This window comes from Pinus tabuliformis, chromosome 3_1 (assembly GCF_031772625.1).
Source record: "Pinus tabuliformis cultivar Carrire ecotype Pingquan chromosome 3_1, CPIR1, whole genome shotgun sequence".
In the NCBI taxonomy this organism is placed as follows: Eukaryota; Viridiplantae; Streptophyta; class Pinopsida; order Pinales; family Pinaceae; genus Pinus; species Pinus tabuliformis.
Genome location: NC_142301.1, coordinates 12,592,902 through 12,616,377, shown reverse-complemented (window position 1 = coordinate 12,616,377; position 23,476 = coordinate 12,592,902). Strand labels below are relative to the sequence as shown.

Sequence of the window (23,476 nt, the reverse complement as noted above, 5' to 3'; positions counted from 1 at the left end):
ATGTTAGACATGTCTTTCTAATTCTCGTGTGTCTCTCCCTGGGTGGTAATATTACCTCTCACTTAGAGGCTCAATTTTCTTTCCCCCACCTTTTGTAGTAGAAGAACCTCGACACAGCTGCACTGCACACTCACCAAGGGCACTCCCCTTGTTTTTCGAAGATACCATTGTAATACTCTCTTGTGCTGATAGCTATAGCCAAGGAAAATATTTAAGGATTTGGAAACAAGGCCTTTATACTGGATGAGACTCCTACACCAAATGGTGTGAGATTTGATTGGGACTTCATATCGGGGAGATATGTTTAATGTTAGCAGGTCCAACACCATCAACATTTCTGGTGCTAGAAGGATGGAAGCCAGTATTTTATGGCTAATAAACTCACTGATCCCACTATTTGATCTTCTGGTCAAAGTAGCAACGTTCACTCCACCTCCCCTACTCGTGCTTCTAAAGTTGGTAAATCTTCCTAACCCAGGCCTGAACATAAAATCTCATATGATCAGCTTTGAGTCATCTGCCCCATCACCCGTCAATTTGTAAAAAAATTTGGATTGATTCTCGGAGTAACCAGTCTTCCATATGCTCCAAATAAGAACAAGACCACCTCCAAAGGGATATAAGTCTTGTCCATTGAAGAAGTGGTTCTCGCCACTCTTGAAGAATTAGTAGACTTTTTGGAACAGGGAGAAGAGCCTCCACTCTTTCACGGTGGTAATGGAGGAAACACCTTACTCTTGGGCTCAATGTTTGGTGGGATAGGTGAAGAGGGAGAAGAAGAGGAAGAAGAACCATCAAATTTGGAAAAGGAAGAGGAAGACGTGGAATATCAAAATATGGACTAGATGAATCAGGGCCCACTAGCACTTCTGGGTTTCCTACATAATATTCCAAGTCATGCAGATAAGCTCTTGATGAAGTATGACCCTGACAAGACAATGAAGGCTTAAGATCACTTGAAAAAGTTTTACCTACATCTGTAGACACTTGAGGTATGTTACGATGATTTTTCTTGCAAACATTTTCCATGTACCTTGGATGGTAGAGCATTTGTATGATATCACAATCTTCCTCCAAACTCCATCTAGAATTGGAGGGGGTTCAAAAATATCTTTCTTGAAAAATTTGCTGAAGACAAAACCCTGACCATGTTATTAAAGGAGTTGGGTAATATTAAGATGGAGCAAAAGGAAAAAGTTAAAGATTTCAACTAGAGGTTCAGTCGCATCTTGAACAATTTTTTTGACAATACAAAACCTCATGACTCCATCACTATAGATTACTACACTTCTTCCTTGGCAACAACTTTTGTGTAGTTTGCAAAGCAAACTGCGAGATAAAGATTGACAAAAATCTACAAAGAGGATATTACCATAGAGAAGGACTTGTGTACTATTGGAATCATCTCGAAAGATGAATAAAAAAAATCCTCCAAGGACATGGGTAAGTGGTCTCAGGCCTCCATGAGCAAGGCTAAGGAGAAAAAAGTAAACTATCTTGAAAGTCAGACTCGTCTCATCAAGTCCCTGACCATTGAAATGGAAAAAATAAAACAAAGGAAAAGCGAGACTACTGTGAGTAGCAACCCCACCAAGTACCTGTTCAAAGGGAATTCAACTCCTAGCAGTAGCAACAACCAACTGAAAAATTCTACACAAAGTTCTAATGTTGTCCTGACTATTGAGAAAATTGGCACAGATTCATATTTCACATTTCATGAAGAGCATCATTCAGAAAATACGTTCCCAAAGTGGACCAACTCGTTAGGAGGATGGTTGCACAATTTGTGGATTCAGTCATGGCTAAGGAGAAGAGTGAGCTTGATGGAGGGAAGGAAGAAGCTACTGCAACTGATGAAGCTCCAAGTATTAGGCATGCAGTGAACATGTTTAATTGTGTTCTCAAAGCCCAAAAGGGTATTTCCAACAAGTAGCCTCCGAGTGATGGTATGCCCCAGGAGAATAACAATTGATACAATCTAAGAAGCCAAGGGGCAAACACCATAGTTGAGTTTCCGAAGAAAAATTCAAAGAAAACATGTTAAGAAAAATCAATCCACTGACTAAATTAGCACAGAACACTCAGAACAAGTTCGGGAAAGCAGTCTCAATAAAAAGAGTTTCCGACAATATTAAGGACATAACTATCCTTACGGAAACCACAAACCAAGTTCCATCCTTGGACACCTCGGTTAGTATTCTTGTTGTGGATTATAACATTGTGGATGATATGAATAAGGTTCGTGCAAACATCTCTTTTTTCGAACTCACAAAGATCACGAGCTAGCGAGACATCCTTCTACGGTAACTTTTCCAAACCTCTTCAGGTAATGATTTCTCTTCAAACAAGGGATCTAGTAAGTCTCCTAATACTCTCGCATATGTAATTAATGCACTCACAATGGATGCAAACACACTCTACCCTTCGTTCTTGTTAATGTACGAAATCTCGATTTCAATGTACAAAATTGCTTAGTTGATTCGGGTGCATCGGTGAATGTCATGCCATTTTCTGTTGCCAAGAAAATCAATGCTAAATGGGAAAAGGAAGATGCACAGATTATTCAACTGGACAGAGCTCATGTCCAAGCAATTGGTGAACTTGGATATGTCATCATTTGTTTATCATATGACGAACGAGTTCACCAATGTATCAACATAGTGATTGTGGAGATTCTGGAAGCATACAGAGTGTTACTGAGCAAACACTGGTCTAGCAAGATTCAAGGGTAATTTGCCATAGACTGGTCACACCTATGGCTTCTGTATAGGGGCTGCAATAATAAAATCCGGGTAGAATCGGAGAGATACATGAAGAAAATGGTTACTCCCTTGAACGGACACAACGATCCAATGGCTTTCGTAGAATTCGTATTTGGCAATTACTTTTTGGAAACTCAGCTAGGGTGTTATCTTATAGAGACATCCCCAGTCCCACCAGACAAATAGTTGGATCTCCTTCCTTTTCCGAATGGCGATAATAAACTATGTACATTTAGTAGTAGTAGTAGTACTAGTGCAATTAGTAGTCCCTTTACATATGATATGTGGACTATGTATTTCGATGGATCCAAAAAGAAGGAGGGATCTAGAGTTGGTTGTGTTTTAATATACTCACTGCAGAGAAAACATTTGATCTCTAGCTGCTTGGAATTCGGTTGCACGAATAACACTACAGAGTACAAATCACTCATCTTGGGCTTATAGAAGACCATCCACCTCAATGCTGCCATTCTAAAAGTGGTAGGTGACTCATAAATCATGGTGTGTCATGCACGTAACACCATACATTATATGTCACCTCATCTTAAAACTTATCAAAAAGAGGTATGGTGACTCACCTTACATTTCCAAGCTTTTAATATTAGTTATGTTCCAAGAATGTGTAATACAGTTGTGGATGCCTTGGCAAATTCTTCTGCTAGGATGTCATCATTAACGGACAAATTTTCAATTGAAATTATGTATAAACATTCCATCTTGGATAATATCACTAATTTATGCATTTTTTATGATGACCAACAGATATTGTATTTTATGGCGAACACTGACATGTTTAAAGATGCAACAATCAATGAGGACGAGCACGAAAAGGAACTGTAGGATGCAACCAATGCGAGTAAAGGGAACCTCATCCTGAAGGGTGTGGTATCATTGGAGAAGTTGTATGGTCTTCAGAACCACTTCCGGGGACCTATCAATGCCAATACCCACAGTTCCATCCTGTCGCATGAACAAATCAAATTGGGAACTAAGAAGGATCTGAAATATGTCAATCTCAGTAAATGATACACATCACAAGAGAAACAAGCCTTCATCTTCTTATTCAAGCAGTACTGTGATATCTTCACGTGGATGTATGATGAATTCAAGACATATGACACACAAATCATCCAACATGTAATACGAATCAAGGAAGGGGCCAAGGCATTTCAACAAAAAATGAGGAAATTTCATCCAACACTTGAGCCTCTCATACGGAAGGAGTTGAGAAAACTATTGGATGCTTGGATCATATACAAGGTGTGACACTCGACGTGGGTGTCAAATTTGGTTCCTGTGAGGAAGAAATTCGGGGAGATCTGCTTATGTATAGATTTACATAATCTTAACCACGCCTCAGACAATGATAACTACCTCGTGTCGTCCACGAAGAAAATACTGTAAATTGTATCGAGGTCCATAATGTTTTCTTTGCTTGTAATATAATCAAGATATAGCCAGGTTCTGGTGGTAGAGACTGACAGACTAAAAACTACATTTAGAACGAAGTGGTGCACGTTCACGTTTCGACGAATTCCATTTGGGTTGATCAATGTTGGTGCAACATTTCAATGTGCAATGGACATCACCTTCCATAGCCTCATTACACAAAGTGTAGTGGTCTATCTTGATGATGTGACAATATTCTCCAAAAAGAGGTTAGACCACCTATGCCACTTAAAGAAGATTTTTTAGCGATGCTGCAAGTATGGGTTATCCCTGAATCCCAAGAAGAGTATCTTTGCAGTGTCTGAGGGTAATATCTTGGGACACATCATTGCTAAAAGTGTGCTCAAGGTAGACCCAGATAGGGTCAGTACTATCACACAGATTGTCTTCCCAGCTAATAAGAAAGCCATGCAGTCTTTCTTGGGGAAGATCAACTTCCTTCATAAGTTCATCTCCAACTATGCCTAGATTGTTAAACCAGTACAAGAGATGGTGAAGAAATACATGGTTTACAAATGGGATAAAAGGGAAAAGGACATGTTTTCCTATATCAAACAAACTATAGCAGAATCACCTGTGTTGTAAAACCCATACTTTGTTAAAGATTTCTTGCTCTACACTTTTGCTTCTGATACCTCTCTAGCTGTTGTACTTACTTAGAAGGATGAGTTGAGCAATGAATGACCTATCTCCTTCATGAGTGCAAGTCTGCAAGGACCATATCTTAATTAACCCACCATGGAAGAACAATCTTATGCAGTGTACAAGGTGGTAAAGCACTTTATACCCTATCTGTTAAAGAATTGTTGTGTTATCTTTGTTCCACACTTACTAATCAGACCACTATTTGTTCAACAAGACATGGGTGAAAGAAGGGCAAACTAGATGACCGGGTTACAAGAGTAAGATCTAGACATCAAGCTAGTTCACACAATCAATGGTCATGGTCTTTTCCAATTAGCGGCAGAAGCAGTAAACATGAAAGAGGAAGAAGAAGAGCTCGTAGGATGGGAGCAAGAGATTGAAATGTATAACGTTGAGTGAGCGTCCCCCACTATAGACATAAACTCTTGGTACATGGATGTGCACCAATACCTCGAGCATAGCACAATTCCATCTCACTTTTCCACATGGAAGAAGAAGGAACTCCAACTCAAATCATTATCATATGAGTTGGTGCATGGGGTGCTGTTTAGAAATCACCACAATGGAGTACTGCTCAGGTGTTTGGAGGTGCAAGATTCATAAAATTTATTGTGTGATCTCCACAACAGACCAGCCCAGGGAAACTTTGAAAGCAACACTACAACACATAAGATTATGCTGGTCGTATTTTACTGGCCTACATTATTTAAAGATGATCATGCCTACACCCATAAGTGTCTGGTCTGTCAAAGGTGTGTTGACAGAAATAAAAATTCAACAACCCCACTGCAGCCTGTTGGAGTGGAAGAATATTTTCAACAGTGGGGCTTGGATATCGTTGATGATCTAAGTCCGGGTGTGATGAAGGGCCCTTCCAAGACCTTTTACTTTCGTGATGTGTTAAATTGCATTTTTTAAAAGAAACATAAATGAATACATGTGCATGATGTAAAGAAGAGGAACATGACAATCATCAGCAACATTAAAACATAAGCCGTTGATAACGGAGTTTGTCTAGGATGATGTACATAAGAGATGATGTCGCTATCATACAAGGAAAATTCCCTCATGTAGGAGTGGCTCCAAGAGATGTTCCACTACAGGAACTCTCAGTCAAAAGACTCCTATCAGTATGACACAAAACTCATGCACGATGAGCATCCTGCCAACATGGCATAAAAGGGATCTCAAAGCAAACATGCATGACGAAAACATGAGTATCCCATCAACATACAACAAAGGGATCTCAAAACACAATATGATGAATCATGACAACAAGTACATTACATAGGCGATTCCACATCACATCAAGCAAGAATCATAAAAATGAGTAAGAAATAGGATCCCACATCAAACATTAATCAAGGACTTGTGCAGCACAATGCATAGCAAAAGAAGTACATTAACACTGAATATACCTCACAACCAAGGGCCATCTGAAGAAGCGGATGTAAAATTGCTGAAGCTGCTCAGACCATCGATCTCACGGCATCAATCGCATGACTTCTCGCACATGGATGTTGACACCTACATTCCACTTAGAAAAGTGGCTGAAGAATAGAATGAGAGAATGAGAAATCTGAATGGACCATCAGATTTGTGGCGTCGAATAGTGCAAAATCGACTGTCCAAAATCTGAATTCTGAGAAGTTGAGAATCTAGGGCTTAAGGAATCTTTTAGATTCCCCCTAGATTCCTCAAAGATTCTACTGCATTGGTGGACTAGAAATCTGAAACTCCAAGGGAAAATCTGACTTCACCATTGTGATCCCTATGGAAAACCATGAAAAACGACTGTAAACTTGACTATATTCCGACATGAAGAAAAATTACCTTCTCAGGAAAATTGCAAGGATCGTGGTTCCGCTCCCTATTTTTACAGCGATCATGGTTCCATGTCCATACTAAAAAGTGGCTGAAAAATGTAGAACTCTGATGGATAAATGGATAGTGCCATCGCGTTCATGGCATCGAGAAGTGCTAAAACCATATAAAATTTGTCAAAATCTGACAACATGAAATTTCACCCCTCCTGCAAAATGCTACCTTGAACTGCATGCACAGTGTTTTCCTGTCTCAAAATTCATGCCTGCACTTGGTTCCTCCATCTATCTATAAATCCATGCAAATGAGGGTTAAATATTTTTCTAAGGCGGATTAACCAAGGGTTCGGTTATGTCATAATGGTAAACTTAGAAATTGGTTGAGGAGGGGTTGGGTGGTCAAACCCTGTCCCTCTCATTATAGTTGTTTGTTTTTTTTAAAACACAAAAATGTGTTCGAATGGGGGGTCGGGTCTGCATTGGGTGGCCCGCCCCCAAAACTACCGTAACCATATCTCAAATGAGGGTGGTGTGTTAAAGTTTTGATGGACCACTGATTTGTTTGGTACGTACTAATGTTTTTTAATGTTTCAGTTGGGCCGCCCTTGGTGCAGGCTGGCCACGTGGCCGGGTGGGTTCAATTCCCACCAACCCATGCAAATATGGTGTATGGTGCATTGGGGGTGGTGGGGTTGGTGGCCCCCACCCCCTTTTTTTTATTAATTTTTTTGTTTTTATTAACAATAATATTCATTTTTTTGAAAATCTGTTTTTGACCATAGGAGTCAAATTAATGAGGCAACAAATTTGCCCGGAATTTGGCTGGTGTTGGCCGAAATCCGGTGGCCAGAAAAAGTCCAAATTATGGCCTACTTAAGCTTTCCCATTCATAAAAATTCAACTCAACTTTGAATACTTCTAACTTTCGCATACAAACTCAGATTGACAAACCGTTTGCACCACCGCAATCAAGACGACGAGATCTACGCTCTGGCCTTGGTTTGAAAGCATTTTGATCACTTTGATTTTTGAGCTTTCCTGAGTCCTCCTTGTCCTGTGTGTGTCTCTAGAGCCACCTAGATCAATCCTCCCCACTGAGGAGATTTTGGTCCTCCAAAAGCATGAAAAATAATTTGCATCTTCTTTGTACCTTGTCTCCATCACAAGCGTCCTGAAAGGCCTCGCTTCCATCTCCTGCACCTTTGTTCTTCAGAGCCTTAAGCGATGAGCCGAAACCTACCACCTCTGCAACCTGTAGTACATTGTTTTGTAAATTACATGCTTGAATGACATGACCAGCTAATGACCCAAACGTCCCACACTTGCCACGAGTTTATAACACATACTCGGTGGTCAAGTTTACTACAAGATGGACTCAATACCCCAGCGACGACAACAAGGCCAACCTATCATTGTTGCTTCAAAAAGTGATGAAAGCACATCATCACTGCAACACATGATTTACAAAAATAAGGCCAAACACTATTTTGTTTTGACAAGTGATGGAAACACGACATCACTTTCAGAGTTTAAAATGCAACACAAAATAAGACCAGACATCATTGTTGCTGAACAAGTGATGGAAAACACATCATCACTTTTACATTTTAAAATGCAACAAATGATTTACAAAAGCACAAACATGAAATGAAAACACGTCTAGAAACCATTTTTCACATATCAATGTGAATGGATCGCCTCCTTGTGGTGATTTTGCTTGTTGAACGATTGTTTCACCTGGTTCATGCACCGACACTTTGTCTTTAAGGCATTGCTCTGGATGGAGCCTCCAACAAGTGGCTCTTTGATGGCCACTTCTATTGCAATGACTGTAATACATGTTCTTCCTCCACATTTGCTTAACCTATTTCTTTACCTGCTGTTGAGAGGGTCTTTCACGCCTCATCCTTTTGTGTGCTTCCATTCTTTTCCAGCACTTAGAAAATGTATGGTTATGTAATCCACAAAAGGAGCATGTTTTTCGATGCCATGTTCTTCGTTCATCATTAACAACATGATCATAATCAAAATGAACATTTGAAGATCGAAAGTGGTTATACCTTCCCTTGCTGTCTCTGGTGTAAGTATGGCAATAAGAGCTTGCCTCAGCTCTTTCCTTTCCATGGAAACCGGCATGGGATGATGGGGATGTTTTTCGATTATTCTCTTTCCTCGAAAATTTCGACGATGCCTCGGATGAATCTGACACCTTCGAGAATTCTACTTTAGTGTATCTTGAGCCTACAAATTGATGTTCGTGCACAACTTCCAAAGTTTGAGTTATGCCTTGGTTATTAACACCAAGTTCTTCTTCCTCCTCGTGCCTCATCCTTGTAAGGAGCCTCATGTTTGTCCCTGTAATTGGGATCTCCAAATCTCCAACAGAACACATATTATGTGAAGATGAAACCAAAAGGAAATCAACATATTTTACCTCCTCTTTTGATTTGGAAATAACTGACGAGGGTTTCTCATCATCTGTTGTTGGTGGCTTGCTAACTGTCGTGGCAGATTCCCCAACTTCTTTTCTGACATAACCAAGTCCTGCTTGACGAGTTAATTCTTCTACTTTGATGGGGTTGACAATTTGCCATTAATGCCCAAGCCTTTTCCTTCATTCCACATTCTCTTCAACAGTTTGGAGCCAATTCCTGTGGTATGATTTTCAAAAACAGCGAAATCATCATTAGGAAATATACATGAAGATGGAGAACTACTTTTTACCTCACATGGGTCATGCTGCAGATTTTCCAAGGCCTCGTCCTTTGCTTGTAGTTGTCGTAGAAAACTATGTTTTTCCTCTTTCTCTTCATGTAGGTGCATCTTCAATTAAACCTTTTCTGTTTGAAGATTATGTTTGTTTTGCTTCAGTTCTTCAATGGCCTCTTGTGTGGCTTGCAACTAAAGCTGCAATCGCTCCTTTCCCTCTGTCTCTTTCTGTATAGTTTCATACATGATTTCCACTCTTTTGGAAATGTTGAGCATGGTCTCATACATCGCTCTTTCATCCTTTGTCGCTACATGTTCCATTCTTCACACTACAATTCACATCAACACAAAGACCGCTCTGATACCACTTGATCCAGGTCTAGGTGTGACGAAGGACCCTTCCAAGACCTTTTACTTTCGTGTTCAATTGCATTTTTAAAAGAAACATAAATGAATACATGTGTATGCTGTAAAGAAGAGGAACATGACAATCATCAGCAACATAAAAACATAAGCCGTTGATAACGGAATTCGTCTAGGAGGGACTACGTCTCCGGGCCCCGGTGTCAAGATGGTATAGACCACTGCATTAAGTGTTGTCAATAGTGCTGATGTACATAAGAGATGATGTCGCTATCATGCAAGGAAAATTCCCTCACGCATGAGTGGCTCCAAGAGATGTTCCACTATAGGAACTCTTAGCCAAAAGACTCCTATCAGTATGACACAAAACTCATGCATGATGAGCATCCCACCAACATGGCATAAAAGGGATCTCAAAGCAAACATGCATGACGAAAACATGAGTATCCCATCAACATACAACAAAGGGATCTCAAAACACAACATGATGAATCATGACAACAAGTACATTACATAGGCGATTCTGCGTCACATCAAGCAAGAATCATAAAAATGAGTAAGAAACAGGATACCACATCAAACATCACTCAAGGACCTATGCAGCACAATGCATAGCAAAAGAAGTACATGAACACTGCATATACCTCACAACCAAGGGCCATTTGAAGAAGCGGGTGTCAAACCACTGAAGCTGCTCGGACCATTGATCTCATGGCATCAATTGCATGACTTCTCGCACATGGATGTTGACACCTGCATTCCACTTAGAAAAGTGGCTGAAGAATAGAATGAGAGAATGAGAAATCTGAACGCACCATCAGATTTGTGGCGTAGAATAGTGCAAAATCAATTGTCCAAAATTTGAATTATGAGAAGTTGAGAATCTGGGGCTAAAGGAATATTTTAGATTCCTCAAAGATTATGCTCCATGGGTGGACTGAAAATCTGCAACTCCAAGGGCGAATCTGACTTCGCCATTGCAATCTTTGCGAAAAACCATGAAAAACGACTATAAACTTAACTATATTCCGACATGGAGAAAAATTGCCTCCTAAGGAAAATTGCAAGGATCGTGGTTCCACTCCCTGTGTTTACAGCAATCATGGTTCCACGTCCATACTGAAAAGTGGCCGAAAAATGCAGAACTCTGATGGAGAAACAAACAACGCCATCGCGTTTGTGGCATCAAGAAGTGATGAATCCATATAAAATTTATCAAAATCTAACAACATGAAATTTCACCCCTCCTGCAAAATGTTGCCTCGAACTACGTGCATAGTGTCCTCCTGTCTTGAAATTCATGCCTACTCCTGGTTCCTCCATCTGTCTCGAAATCCATGCAAATGAGGGTTAAATATTTTTCCATGGCGGATTAATCAAGGAGTTCGGTTATGGCATAAGGGTAAATTTAGAAATTGGTTAAGGAGGGGTCGGGTGGTCAAACCCTGTCCATCTCATTATAGTTGTTTGTTTTTTTTTAAACACAAAAATGTGTTTGAATGTGGGATTTGGGTCCGTATTGGGCGGCCCGCCCCCAAAACTCTCGTAATCATATCTCAAATGAGGGTGGTGTGTTAAAGTTTTGATGGGCCTCCATTTTGTTTGGTACGTATTAATGTTTTTCAATGTTTCAGTTGGGCCACCCATGGTGCGGGCCGACCACGTGGCCGAGTGGGTTCGATTCCCACCGGCCCATTCAAATATGGTGTATGGTACGTTGGGGGTGGTGGCCCCCACCCCCTTCTTTTATTAATTTTTTTTTTTATTAACAATAATATGCATTTTTTTGAAAATCCGTTTTTAATGAGACAACAAATTTGCCCGAAATTTGGCCAACGTTGGCCAGAAAAAGTCAAAATTGTGGCCTCCTTAAGCCTGCCCATTCATAAAAAAGTCAACCCAACTTTGACTTCTTCTAACTTCTGCATATAGACTCGGATTGATGAACCATTCGCACTGCTGCGATCAAGACGATGAGATCTACGCTCTGGCTCTGGTTCAAAATAATTTTGATCACTTTGATTTTTGAGCTTTCCTGAGTCCTCCTTGTCTTGTGTGTGTCTCTAGAGCCACCTAGATCAGTTGGGAAAATTTTTCCGCAATTGTAAAATAAACACCACTATATTCTAACCGCTACAAACTATTTCACATGATGGATAGAGGTAGTTCAACTAAAACAAGTGAACGATCAGGAAGTCACCAGCCTTCTGCAAGAAAACATCATTTCCAGGTTTAGTGTTCCTATGTCACTTGTTTTTGAAAATGCAACATATTTTTCATCATTAAGACATTATGATTTTGCATTGGAAATTGGTATTTTATTGAAGCATTTAGCTAATTATTATCCACAAGGGAATGGTCTTACTGAATCCACGAACAATAACCTTATCTGTATCATCAAAAGGACCATATTCTCTGAACAACGAAACTGGCACTCTGCTTTGATGAATGCCTTATGGGCTGACTGAGCCATGTCTAAACCTTCTATGAACACCTCCCCTTACTTCCTATTGTACGGAAAAGAAGCCATCCTCCACTGAACATCTACTTGCCTGCTCTCCAACTGTCACAGGTGTCCCAAGGCAAGCCCTGTCTTTTAGTTCAATGTAGGATGGAAACTTTGCACAAGCTATAGGAAGAAAGGTTGAAAGTTAAAGATTTTTTTTTACTTCACTAGAGTCGTATCAAGAGGTGGTTTATAGGAAGTATGTAGGGAAAAATAACTTTAGTGTGGGTGACTTAGTCTTAAAGTGGGATAAAGCCCATGAGGACAAAGGAAAACACACTAAGTGTCAGTTCCTTTGGATTAGACCATACACGGTACACGAGAAGATTGAACAAGACACATATCATCTTAAATCACTTGCTGGGAAGATTGACTCTCTCCGTGTCAATGGCCAAGACATAAAGAAATATTTTCAATTAAGATTTGGGGTTGTTCCCCACACTATGTACATAGTCTTTTGTTGTTTTATATTTGGTTTTTTTCTTGAATTTTGCGTTTGTTTTATCACGTGAATAAGTGTTGTGCATGACTGAGTTATTGATTTTAAGTGTGTTATAATCAAATGCTTTTAAATACTTGGGATGAAAATCTAGTCTATATACAATACTCCTACAATTGATCAATCCACACTTCAACTAATAAGTCTCCATTTGAGACTTGTTTTGGATATTTTCCACCTTCACCTTTGGATGTACTAAATGGAAATAAAGGAGGAGTGGAGGAGGATCACACAAGTGATGCTTTAAGAGTAGATTTTATTTTTAGAATACTAAGAAGATACATTCACAAGTATAGGAGGCACTAAAGAAGACAAAAGAAAAATACAAGGCCAGACATGATTAGAAATGCATAGAGAAATCATTTGGAGTGGGAGATAGAGTATGGTTACACTTGAACAAGGAGATTCTACATGGTCCTACTAAGAAAATCAAGGATCTATGATATGGTCCTTTCAAGATACTAAAAATGGTTGGAGATAATGCCTACAAACTCATTCTACCCTAATACATGCACATTTACATAGTGGTGAATGTGAAAACTTTCAAACTTTATGAGCGTTCCATGTTGGATAAGGAAGAGTAGAAATTCCTTTATTCCATAGAAGACTTAACTCTATTTAACTATGCATAATTGATTAAGGATGCAATTTTGCAAAATAGGTATAGAACTACAATACAAGGGAGAATGACCTTTGTTAGATTAGGTTGAAATGACAACTTCTAGGTAAGGCTAGATGGTACTCCAGGGAGAAGCTAGAGGAAAATTTTCTTCACCTCATTAAATAAATATTTTAGGGACCAAAAGCCTCCCAAAATGGGGAGATATGATTTGGATTGAATCATCTATAATTTTTCATCCATATGGATGCTTTTAGAGTAGAAGCTATGAAGAAATCAACTTAGAGGAGCAATATTATCAATGGGGCCTAGTTTGGAGAATTTGGGTGTGAAACATTTTGGGGCTAGTTTGAGGCCTTGAATGATGTTTTCTTGGGGTTTAATAATTCAATTATTAAGTGTATGAACCCATGAGGATATTATACACTTATATACCTTTCCAATAACATAAGAAAAACATCAATTGAAGTTTGGATGAAAACTTTATACCTCTTGGAAGCATACCTATCATGATTGACCACAATACTTCAAGAGGATGTCGTGCTAACCCTGGTTAGCCATGGAAAGGTTGCTATACATGTGAATAATATGAAGAAGAATATAGAAGGGTCAAAATAGTAACTCTAGTTGAGAGTTGATGGAGTCAAACATAACCCATAGTTTCTCATCAAGCTATGTTATAACCAAACCACTAGGAGAAAGGGGGTTCCATTCATTTTTTATTGTATCTTGTTCCACAGTAGAGAAGAAAATATTTGGAGTTGGAGTGTGTTACACAGTAATTTATCACCTCCTTCACTCCCGGTCCTTTCGATGTCTCATGTGTCCAATTCAAACATGCTCATACTGAACAAATGCTCTCTTATGCTGCCAATTGACCCACTTTTCTTAAGTTATCTGCCTCATCGCGACTATGGACTTAATACACATGATGAAAGGAATTCATAAATAGTCCAGCCGCACTGCCAACGTGGAAGTACAGCTGATTCCCGCAATGGCCCGATTACATGCACCAACGCGGGCCTATTTGTTATCTTTAGCGATGATCTGACTAGCTACATTGATCACTAGCGATGTCAGCACTGAAGCTCAGTTATGTACCCGCGATGATCCATATTGGGCGAATTTGTTCCAACAGTCGGCTTTCTGGATGACTCTAGACATGGTTGTTGGCATAGTTTGTGTCGCCCTTCTTTCCCTAGTGTGGCAGTTCCGCCAATTGTGCTACCTTCCTTGGGGATAAGCTCTCTCTTCCACCTTTCATGGAGACTTCTTCTCCTATTTAAACACTCACTTTTGATATCATCAGGGTTGGTAGTTGGAAAACTCTTGGTTTGAATAGTGTTGTTAGTGCTTTGATAGCTAGCTGGTGTGAGTGTGATAAGTGTGAGAGTGTTGCTAGTTTGGGGAAGGTTGTGAAGTGCCCTTGATTTCATGTAAAACTTGTGAGAGAGAGAGACTTGTATTTTGGGAGATCCATCTTCAAATAGTGGATGCTTGAAGAACATGTTGGCTGGATCCCTCTGAGAAGGCTTGTGACGTCAAGAATTTGGTTGTAAGCTTACTCTTATTTCATTATTAATGCAATCAATGATGTTTTCATATGTCTTGTATGTAATGTACTTGATAGCTCATGACTTCTTGACTTTGTGAGTAAATAGTTCATTGTTGTTTCCTGTTACGTGCTTTGTTGTATTTCCTTTGCTTTGTTCTAGGTTGATCACTCATTGAGGAGAAGGAAGCGGAAGCTGGAGCAGTGCAACCGAACTCCATCGACCACCGGTTGAGGTAGGCCTCCAATTTTAACTGTTTAAGGAAAGCTATTGTTGATCTGTCCTTGTTTGTGACTAGACCCACTCTAGGGCTAGAGGGGTTGCCTCTGTCCACAGAGGGAACACTTTCCTGCATCACAAATTGGCGACTCGACTGGGGAGTCTATCCCATGTTTTTCTCTTTTCTCTTGTTTTGATTTTGAATTTGGTCTCTCTTTGCTTTTGGGGATTGATTATCACTTTCCTTGGATCACCTGGATTGATCTGGGAGATCCCTCTACTGTTTGTTAGCTTGGTTGGTTTTTGCCTGGGAGTCTTTGGCTCATTTTCCTTTGTTTTTTGCATCATCGTAGAACTTAGTCTAACAGTCGCGCTGAAATCATGATCACTCTTTTGTAAAATCCTGTGCATCGCGGAATAACACCACACAGTCGCGACGATCCTAAAAATCAGATCATCGCGGGAAAGAAATGTACTTCCACGCTGATAGCGCTCTGTTGCTATAGCTAGCTCTATATCAGCGCTACTTGCTAGTGTTCTATTCGCAACGATACCTGTAGAATTGATTTTGTTGGACACCTGATCCTCAATGGGTTAGTGTGGAAGCTGAATGGAAAAACGGAGTCCAAGAGACCTTGGGATGTGAAACCCAATGGTCAAACAATGTACTATAAATGTATATCTCCTGTTAATAAAAAATGTACTACATGTTTTATCTTTCATATTTTCTCTTGTTGCCCATGTGTGTTTAACATGGTATCAGAGCGGGCGATTGCTGGTCCTGCTCCAATTTGAGCCACTTGTTTTGTGGTCCCTATATATATGTTAGTTCTGCGTTACCTGACCTCTGCCTCTGCCTTATTCCCCTCAGAACTAAATAGCCTACCTCTGCCAGCGCTGCACATCTGTCCATATCATATTAACGTTGTCCCATAATAGTTGAATGCGTTTGAATATTAATGTTGTGCGTTGAACTGGCCTGACATGCTGATAATTGAACGCTGGTCCAGCTCCTGTTGAATGCATTATGGTTCGATATTGAATGGTATGCATAATGCTGCCCATGCATTTGAGTTTGTATTGCTTTAACGATTGAATGGTATATGCCCATGCGTTTGAGTTTGAACTGAATTTGTATCTGCGTTAAAACGACTTTGGTATTAGTTTTAACGCTGTCCAATAGTATCAATCAATAGTATCAAAGTTTGGTTTATTGAATGGTTTATTGAACGTTGAATTCGTATTAACGCTGTGGGTTTACTCACTGAAATACCATGGATTCCACGGCTCTGTTAATATTAACACTGTTTGGTCCAGCGTATATATGGTATTAAACTACCGTGTTATTGTTTGACACAACGTTTGAGTTTGAATATTGAATGCGTTTGATATGCACTGTCTAATGAGATTTGGTATACAGCGCTTGCGTATGCGTTGAATTAACATGGTATAGACAGAAGTATGTGCACATTATATCCCCACCGTGGAGACTTTTGTGAAAAGGTTCAACATAATCCTGACATGTGATACAGGTATGGGCCTCTTTGGATTTCCACAACTCTTGTATTTGCGGTAACGGCACTGGGAAATTATGCTTCCTATTTGTCTTCCATAAAGAGTGAAGATAAAATTTACTGGCATTATGACATTAATTATATGAGCTGGGCTGCGTGCTTGATTTATGGATACATCTGTTTGGTACCCCTCGGATTTTATTTCCTCCTCCATTACTTGGGCATATCAACACCCTTGGTGCAGTTGTGGTGTCTTTATGGATATTCTCTGTTTATCTTCATTCCAGCTTCGATTCTGCTAATCTTCCCAACTGAGTTTTTAAGATGGACTATTATTTCTCTTGTTGGCTTAGCGGCAGCAAGCTTTGTAGCACTGAATATGCGATCTTGCATGAGTGGAAGTGACAAATGGATTACAGCATGCATAAGTGCATTTTTAATGCAAATATTCTTGGCCTTTGTAATTAAGCTTTGTTTCTTTGTATGAATGGGAAGGGCACACTTATATATTTGATATTGGTTCATTTAAAATAATGTTAAAATTAAATGATGGGGCATTGTCTCATTGACTTCTGAGTATATGAAATCAGATACTGAAACCCATATATAAATGATTGTGGAAATGATTCAAGAAGAAGATTTTGGGCTTAAAACTAGAATTAAAAGGGCCATTGTATTGAGGTTTGGTTGAGACAAAAATTTGTGCAATTTAATGTGAAATGGAAACCATATGGATAATGGCCCAGAGTGAGTGAAATGCGAAGCTTTTGATTGAATCCAACATATGTGAATGTAATTGTGGTAATGAATCTGAATTATGAGAGCATTTGAAGTTGATGGGATTGATAGTTAAAATATGAATGAGGATGAAGGAAACTTCACAGACAGTGATTGATTTTTATGGAGTTTTCATGAACCATGAAATATGTGAACAGGTGTTTGATAAGCTTCCACATGCAAATGATAAAATGTGAATTTGCCAGGAATTGAAAGGTAAGCTTCCACATATTAATTGAGATTGCCAGTGGTAGAAATTTGCTAGACATTGAGATATTGATTGAGCATAGGCCGAGATGCATGTTCATATGCATGTGCTACCATGAAACCCTTTAAATTTCAATGTTGACTTAGTTTATATATCTGCATTGCTCCACATAAGATTATGAGATTATGTACAATTCTTTCTCTGGGAATCTGTAATCCAACAATTGTAGTTGTTCCACATGTTATCATGAATGGTTACAATCACTATTGAACTTGACTATTCTTTTCCACTGGCCGAGAAAGTGAAGGAGTATTTGAAGGATTCAAGCAAGTTTGCAGTTGTTTCTGCCCTAGTATAGCATTGTATTTAAAACTCATTATAGTGCATTGATTCCTTGATTCCATTGCTGCATAAAGAGTTTGGTGAGCTGATTGTAATCTTTTATGTTTCACACTGATCATTTGCTGACATTTATAAAGGATATTGCAGTGACATCGAATTGTGAGTGATTGTTGCTTCTTCTTCACTGGTTGATAGTTGTGATCAGTGTCTTTAACGTATAAGATAATGAAGAAAATGACCAGACTTGATAATGCATTAGAGTTGTTAAATACTCTGATACATTCCACTGTTGATGAGATGGTTAAGATCAACAAAACCTCTCTATTCAATATTAAAATATGTCTACAAAATGCACAGGAAAAGATTGATTTTTTGCAGCTTGAATCTCAGCTACAACAAGAAGAATTAAAACAGTGGAGTCATCATTCTGAACCTATTTCTGTTCAGAACAATGAAACAGACTCCCATAAACAACGAGACAATATTGTTGAAGTTCATTCAGATCTAGTGCCCAATAAAGCAATCGTTGTACATGCAGATGCAGAAACTCAGTCTGCACTTCCCAAGCCCATCATCAGACCTTGGGAACAACTTGTCCACAACAAGCACAGAACTGGTCTTGGATATGACAAGGACTTGTCCTTTCATATTCCAAACTACTCAAAGCCCATTCAGTTTCAGAGTGTTGGATTCATTCATGACAGTTCACCTGCTCCTCAGGACAGTTCACCTCCAGCTGTTCCAGACTTTGCCCCTCTTCCACAGCAACAACAACAACAACAACAACAGATTGAAAAATGCCAACATTGTGATCGAGTTGGCCATTTGAAAGATCATTGTTTTGATCTTCATCCATGTAAGCATTGTCATAAAACCAGTCATTCTTCACATAGATGCTTCAGAAACAAACGTCCTGCAAGAACAAAGATTCATCTTGGATGGATCGCTTCTTGGCAATGGGCATCAACAACCAAGAAGATATTCCAAACACATGTCAGAACTTGTTCCAGAGTATTGAACAATCTTGCAGTTTTGTTTTCTCCATCATCTCACCTTGTATCTGACAGGGGGGGCAATGATGGTCATATACAAGCTTCAAAGCCACATCAAGTGAGCCTGAGCCACAACCTGCCACACCAGTTTCAGAGTTGTAGCCAGAGACAAAGATGCCCGTGAACATGCCTTCAGTTGGCAATCTGGGACACTTCCTCTAGCAGAAGACTTCAGCTTCTTGTCAGTTTTGGAAGAATTCCAGGAACAATATTGAGAACACTTCCTCTAGCATAAGTCTCCAGCTTCTTGCCAGTTTTGGAAGAGTTCCAGGAATTGCATTAAGTATTCCAGAGTTGTTGGTCATCCTTAAACCATCACAGGTTGAGACTTCCCTTTTCAGGTTGAAGTTCTCCCTTTTTATGTGGGGTGAGACTTCCCTTTATTGGTTGAAGGTTTCCCTCTTCAAAACAATAGGATCACTTCCTCTAGCAGAAGACTTCAGCTTCTTGCCAGTTTTGGAAGAGTTCCGGGAACTGCACTAAGCGTTCCAGTGTTGGTGGTCATCCTTAAACCACCGCCCTTTATACCAACATTTCAGAGAGCACATTCAGCCTAGTGCTGCCATGCATTTTTTGCAGATTTTGTATTACAGCTCTCTTCTTGGACTCATACATAACCCTTCGGATTAAGGGGGGGAATGTTGGACACCTAATCCTCAATGGGTTAGTGTGGAAGCCGAATGGACAAAAGGAGTCCAAGAGACCTTGGGATGTGAAACCCAACAGTCAAACAATGTACTATAAATGTATATCTCCTGTTAATAAAAAAATGTACTGCATGTTTTATCTTTCATATTTTCTCTTGCTGCCCATGTGTGTTTAACAGATTTTCTCAGTTCTGTCCCCTGAATTTTCCAGTCCTCTTTATCCCTCTGCCTTTTTACTTGCTCAGTCACTTGTTTTTCACTGATTATGGTCGAGGCACTCTTTCATTGGCCTTGTTAAATGAATCTTGCTTTTTGTTCGTTTGACCTAGTTCACTATTTTAAGTTCCTTGAATCAATTCTCTTGGTTGCTGGTTTGTCCAAGATTCGTTTACAGCTCTCTTATCGGTTTGATTGAGCCTTCCTCGTTCTTTGTTTCTGGTTGATTTTTAGTGATAGTTATTGAACCAGTCTTTGGTATTAATTCGATCTCTTTTCGCTACCGAACATAGATCACAATTGTTTGGGTCAACCAGTCTTTTCACACTTGCTTGTTTGCTTCTTTGAATTTAAAGCATTAAAAAAAAAAATCAAAAGATTGCATTTGTTTAGTGTGCGAAAGTGAAAGCGAATTCGCATTTCAAGGTTGCATTTTGAAAAGTGAATGATTAAATCTCTCGTTAGTAGTTCTCATGCATTGTAGGAATTGGTGTTTGTATGCATTGTGTGATTGCATTTGGCTTTGTTTTCTTGGCTTGGAAATGATCTCTCTACCCTCTCGTAGGTAGGTGTTCATTGAAGAAAAGGATATTTCATTAATTTTAGCTGCATCCTAGGATTTTTTGAATACATACGGTAGGGCCTCAAAACTGAAACATAATTCAAGATCAACCTTAAAACGAACTGAATAAACCTAACAACGCATTGGAACATAATGCTTATTATTTAGAGGTCTAGGCTAGAGACGTGCTCAGGCATCGTTAAACCTAGTCACTATTATTTTCACTCAAGGTTGGGTGATTCCTCCTTCTATGACTCAATAGCGGTCTAGTACGGAATTTTTCTACCACGTACCATCGAGTATATATTGGGAGACCCCACTAGGTTTATCATCCCTTATCCTTAGGAATCCATGTCTGCCGCCTTGCAAACCGTAACGTACCGAACACAACATTCATGAAGATTGATTGCCATACGGAAAGTCCTTGGTTTTCATATGGCTGCCAACGTGTATATGAAGTTTGACGGGTTGTTTGGTAAACCTTTTGCCTAGTTCTCCAGAGTAGTCACTTGCGTTCCTTTTCGGACTCCCTAAAAGAAAAGGTCCATCTAAGCACTTGTCACTTTAGGCTTATTAAATATTTGAAGGCGACTAGAGTCATCTTTTGGTCCTTTTCTCAACTCTTTAAAGATGAAAAGGTCAAGTTTTGTTCCTGCGTCACAAAATTTACTGCCCATGAAATATTCCTGGTAAAAGTTCGAGTTCTTGGTTGTGATAAGAGTGTTTTTTAGGCTCGTTCTCGATGGAAACTTTCCCCGAGTCTACCGGCCAAGGTTTTCCCCTAGATGGAAATCCCAGTCTGTTTCCTTCATTTGGAAATGTCGGTGCTCCGTATATGGCAACATTGTCTTTGCCTGGGTTAACCATCGGTTTGCCTGTATGGTTGTTTTCAACCTCGGTGGTCCTGAGCATCATGACTCCTGTTCCACTGTCTCCTTCGTCTGAACCACAACATGTTGATTCCAAGGTTGAGCCTGCACCTTCTTCCCTTGTTTTTTCACCTTCATCTCCTCCTTCGCCTGGTGAAAGTTCCACATCTAGTAACCAGGAGACTAAGAAGAAGAAGAAGAAGATGAAGAAGAAGAAGAAGTCTGATAAACACAAGGCCACCTATGCAGCTACTGCTCCAAGTACATCTCAGGTCGGACCACCTTCTGCTCCTCTGCGGAAGGTTAAGTTTCCTTGTAAATTGTGCAAGGGTGACCATCTTCTTCGTGATTGTCCTGGCATTCCTAGGATCTTAGAAGTATGGTCCCATTATTCAGCTCATCCCTCATCGTCCTCTAAATCTCATGGCGATGCTACCCTATCAACTGGAAATGGTAAGAAGAAAGGGAAGATTCGATTCCCCTGTAGACTGTGTGAAGGCAACCATCCCCTTCACCTTTGTCCGCTCATGGATAAAGCTTCCGCCGTTTTGGAAAGTCTTACAGCTTCTTCACCCCAACTTCTCGTTGGTTATCAGAGGCTCTCTTCAGACCCTCTCCCTGTCAACAAAGAGATTGACTTAGATTCTTCTCTTGTCCCTCCTCCTCTTTCCGAACCTGGCTATGCCAAGCCTGCTCTAAACCAACCATTGGTCGAAGAGAGTGTCAACTTGGGTTCACCACTTGTTGATCACTCTGTTTCAGAAGAGCTTCATGCTCATGCTCTTCTCGTCTCGTCAGATTCTCCTGAGTCCGAAAACGACCCTCCTATCCCCTCTGGTCAAGAGGGTCCTTCTTCGGTTCCTGTAGAGCAAGGGGGCAATCATACAATTCCCCCACCGAGTAGTTTAGTCGTTTCCTTTGACTGGAGTCATTTGACTGCCTTCTGCCTTCCATCCCATGTGCCTTTCTAGATTACAATACATGCCCATGATAAGGCGGTACCTGGCACTATCTTGGATGAGGGTGCATCTGTCAGTCTTATGCCTTCCACTACTTGGCAAGCTTTGGGCTCCCCACAGCTTGTGCCGGTCACACAGAATTTGTTAGCGTTTGACGGAGGAACCAGTCAACCGTTAGGGATCCTTCCGAAGTTCCCCGTTACTTTAGGAGGCAAAACCATCTATATAGACGTTCTAATTGTCCAAGGTGCTTTAGATTTCAGTCTTCTCCTTGGCTGTGACTATGTTTATGCCATGGGGCCCTTGTCTCTTTGGTTTTCCGTTTGGTTTGTTTTCCACATGATGGAAGAATGGTGACCATATATCAATTATCGTTCTTTAGTCCCCCGGTGCCTCCTGTGCAGCTGTCATCCCCTCTTGGTTCTTGCTCGCAAGCAGTACCTTCGCCACAGGTCAATTATGTGGCTACCCATTCTGACTCCACCTCTGCTGATGATCATGCAGATGGTCTCGTACATCATGTACTGGGGGCATTGGAACCCGATCTATCATTGGTGCATCATGACATGTATTACTCCCAGAGTGCGTTTCTTCCAACCCACGAAGACCTCTTGGGAACCATGTTCTCATAAGGCCCATGAAACATAATCATGAGGACAATTTGTTCCTGTGTCAACCTCGTTAAAAAATGAAACCGGGTGTCCCGAGCATAGTTCCTTGTCTTGTGTCAAGCTCGTTAAAAAATGAAACAAGGAGTTCCGAGGATAGTTCTGATCTTGTGTCGACCTCGTTAAAAAACGAAACAAGGGTTACGAGGATAGTTTGTTCCTATCTCAACCTCGTTAAAAAATGAAACAAGGAGTCTTGAGGAAAGTTCTTTTACTGTGTCAACCTCATTAAAAAATGAAACAACTCCCTTTCCAAATCGAGTCTTTGATTAAGATCTCGTAAAATCCAAGTCGAGTCTTTCAAAAATCTCGAAAGTGAACCTTCATTCCATCCACCTTGTTGAATGCAATGAATCTTGGGGGGCATGTACCTCGATTTGCGTCATTATGCTGGGGGCATGCGGACTCATAACAAGCATAGTTTTTCTTTTCAAGCTTGTGTAAACATGAAACCGAATCCTAGCAGAGTTCTCCATGGTTCAAGCTTGTGTAAAAATGAACCCATATCTGATTTA

General features: G+C 40.1%; 1 pseudogene; it reads left to right on the top strand.

Moving 5' to 3' along the window:
• Positions 1 to 1,771: 1,771 nt before the first annotated feature.
• On the top strand, positions 1,772 to 17,148 carry LOC149185521 (uncharacterized; annotated as a pseudogene).
• The last annotated feature ends 6,328 nt before the right edge of the window (positions 17,149 to 23,476 follow it).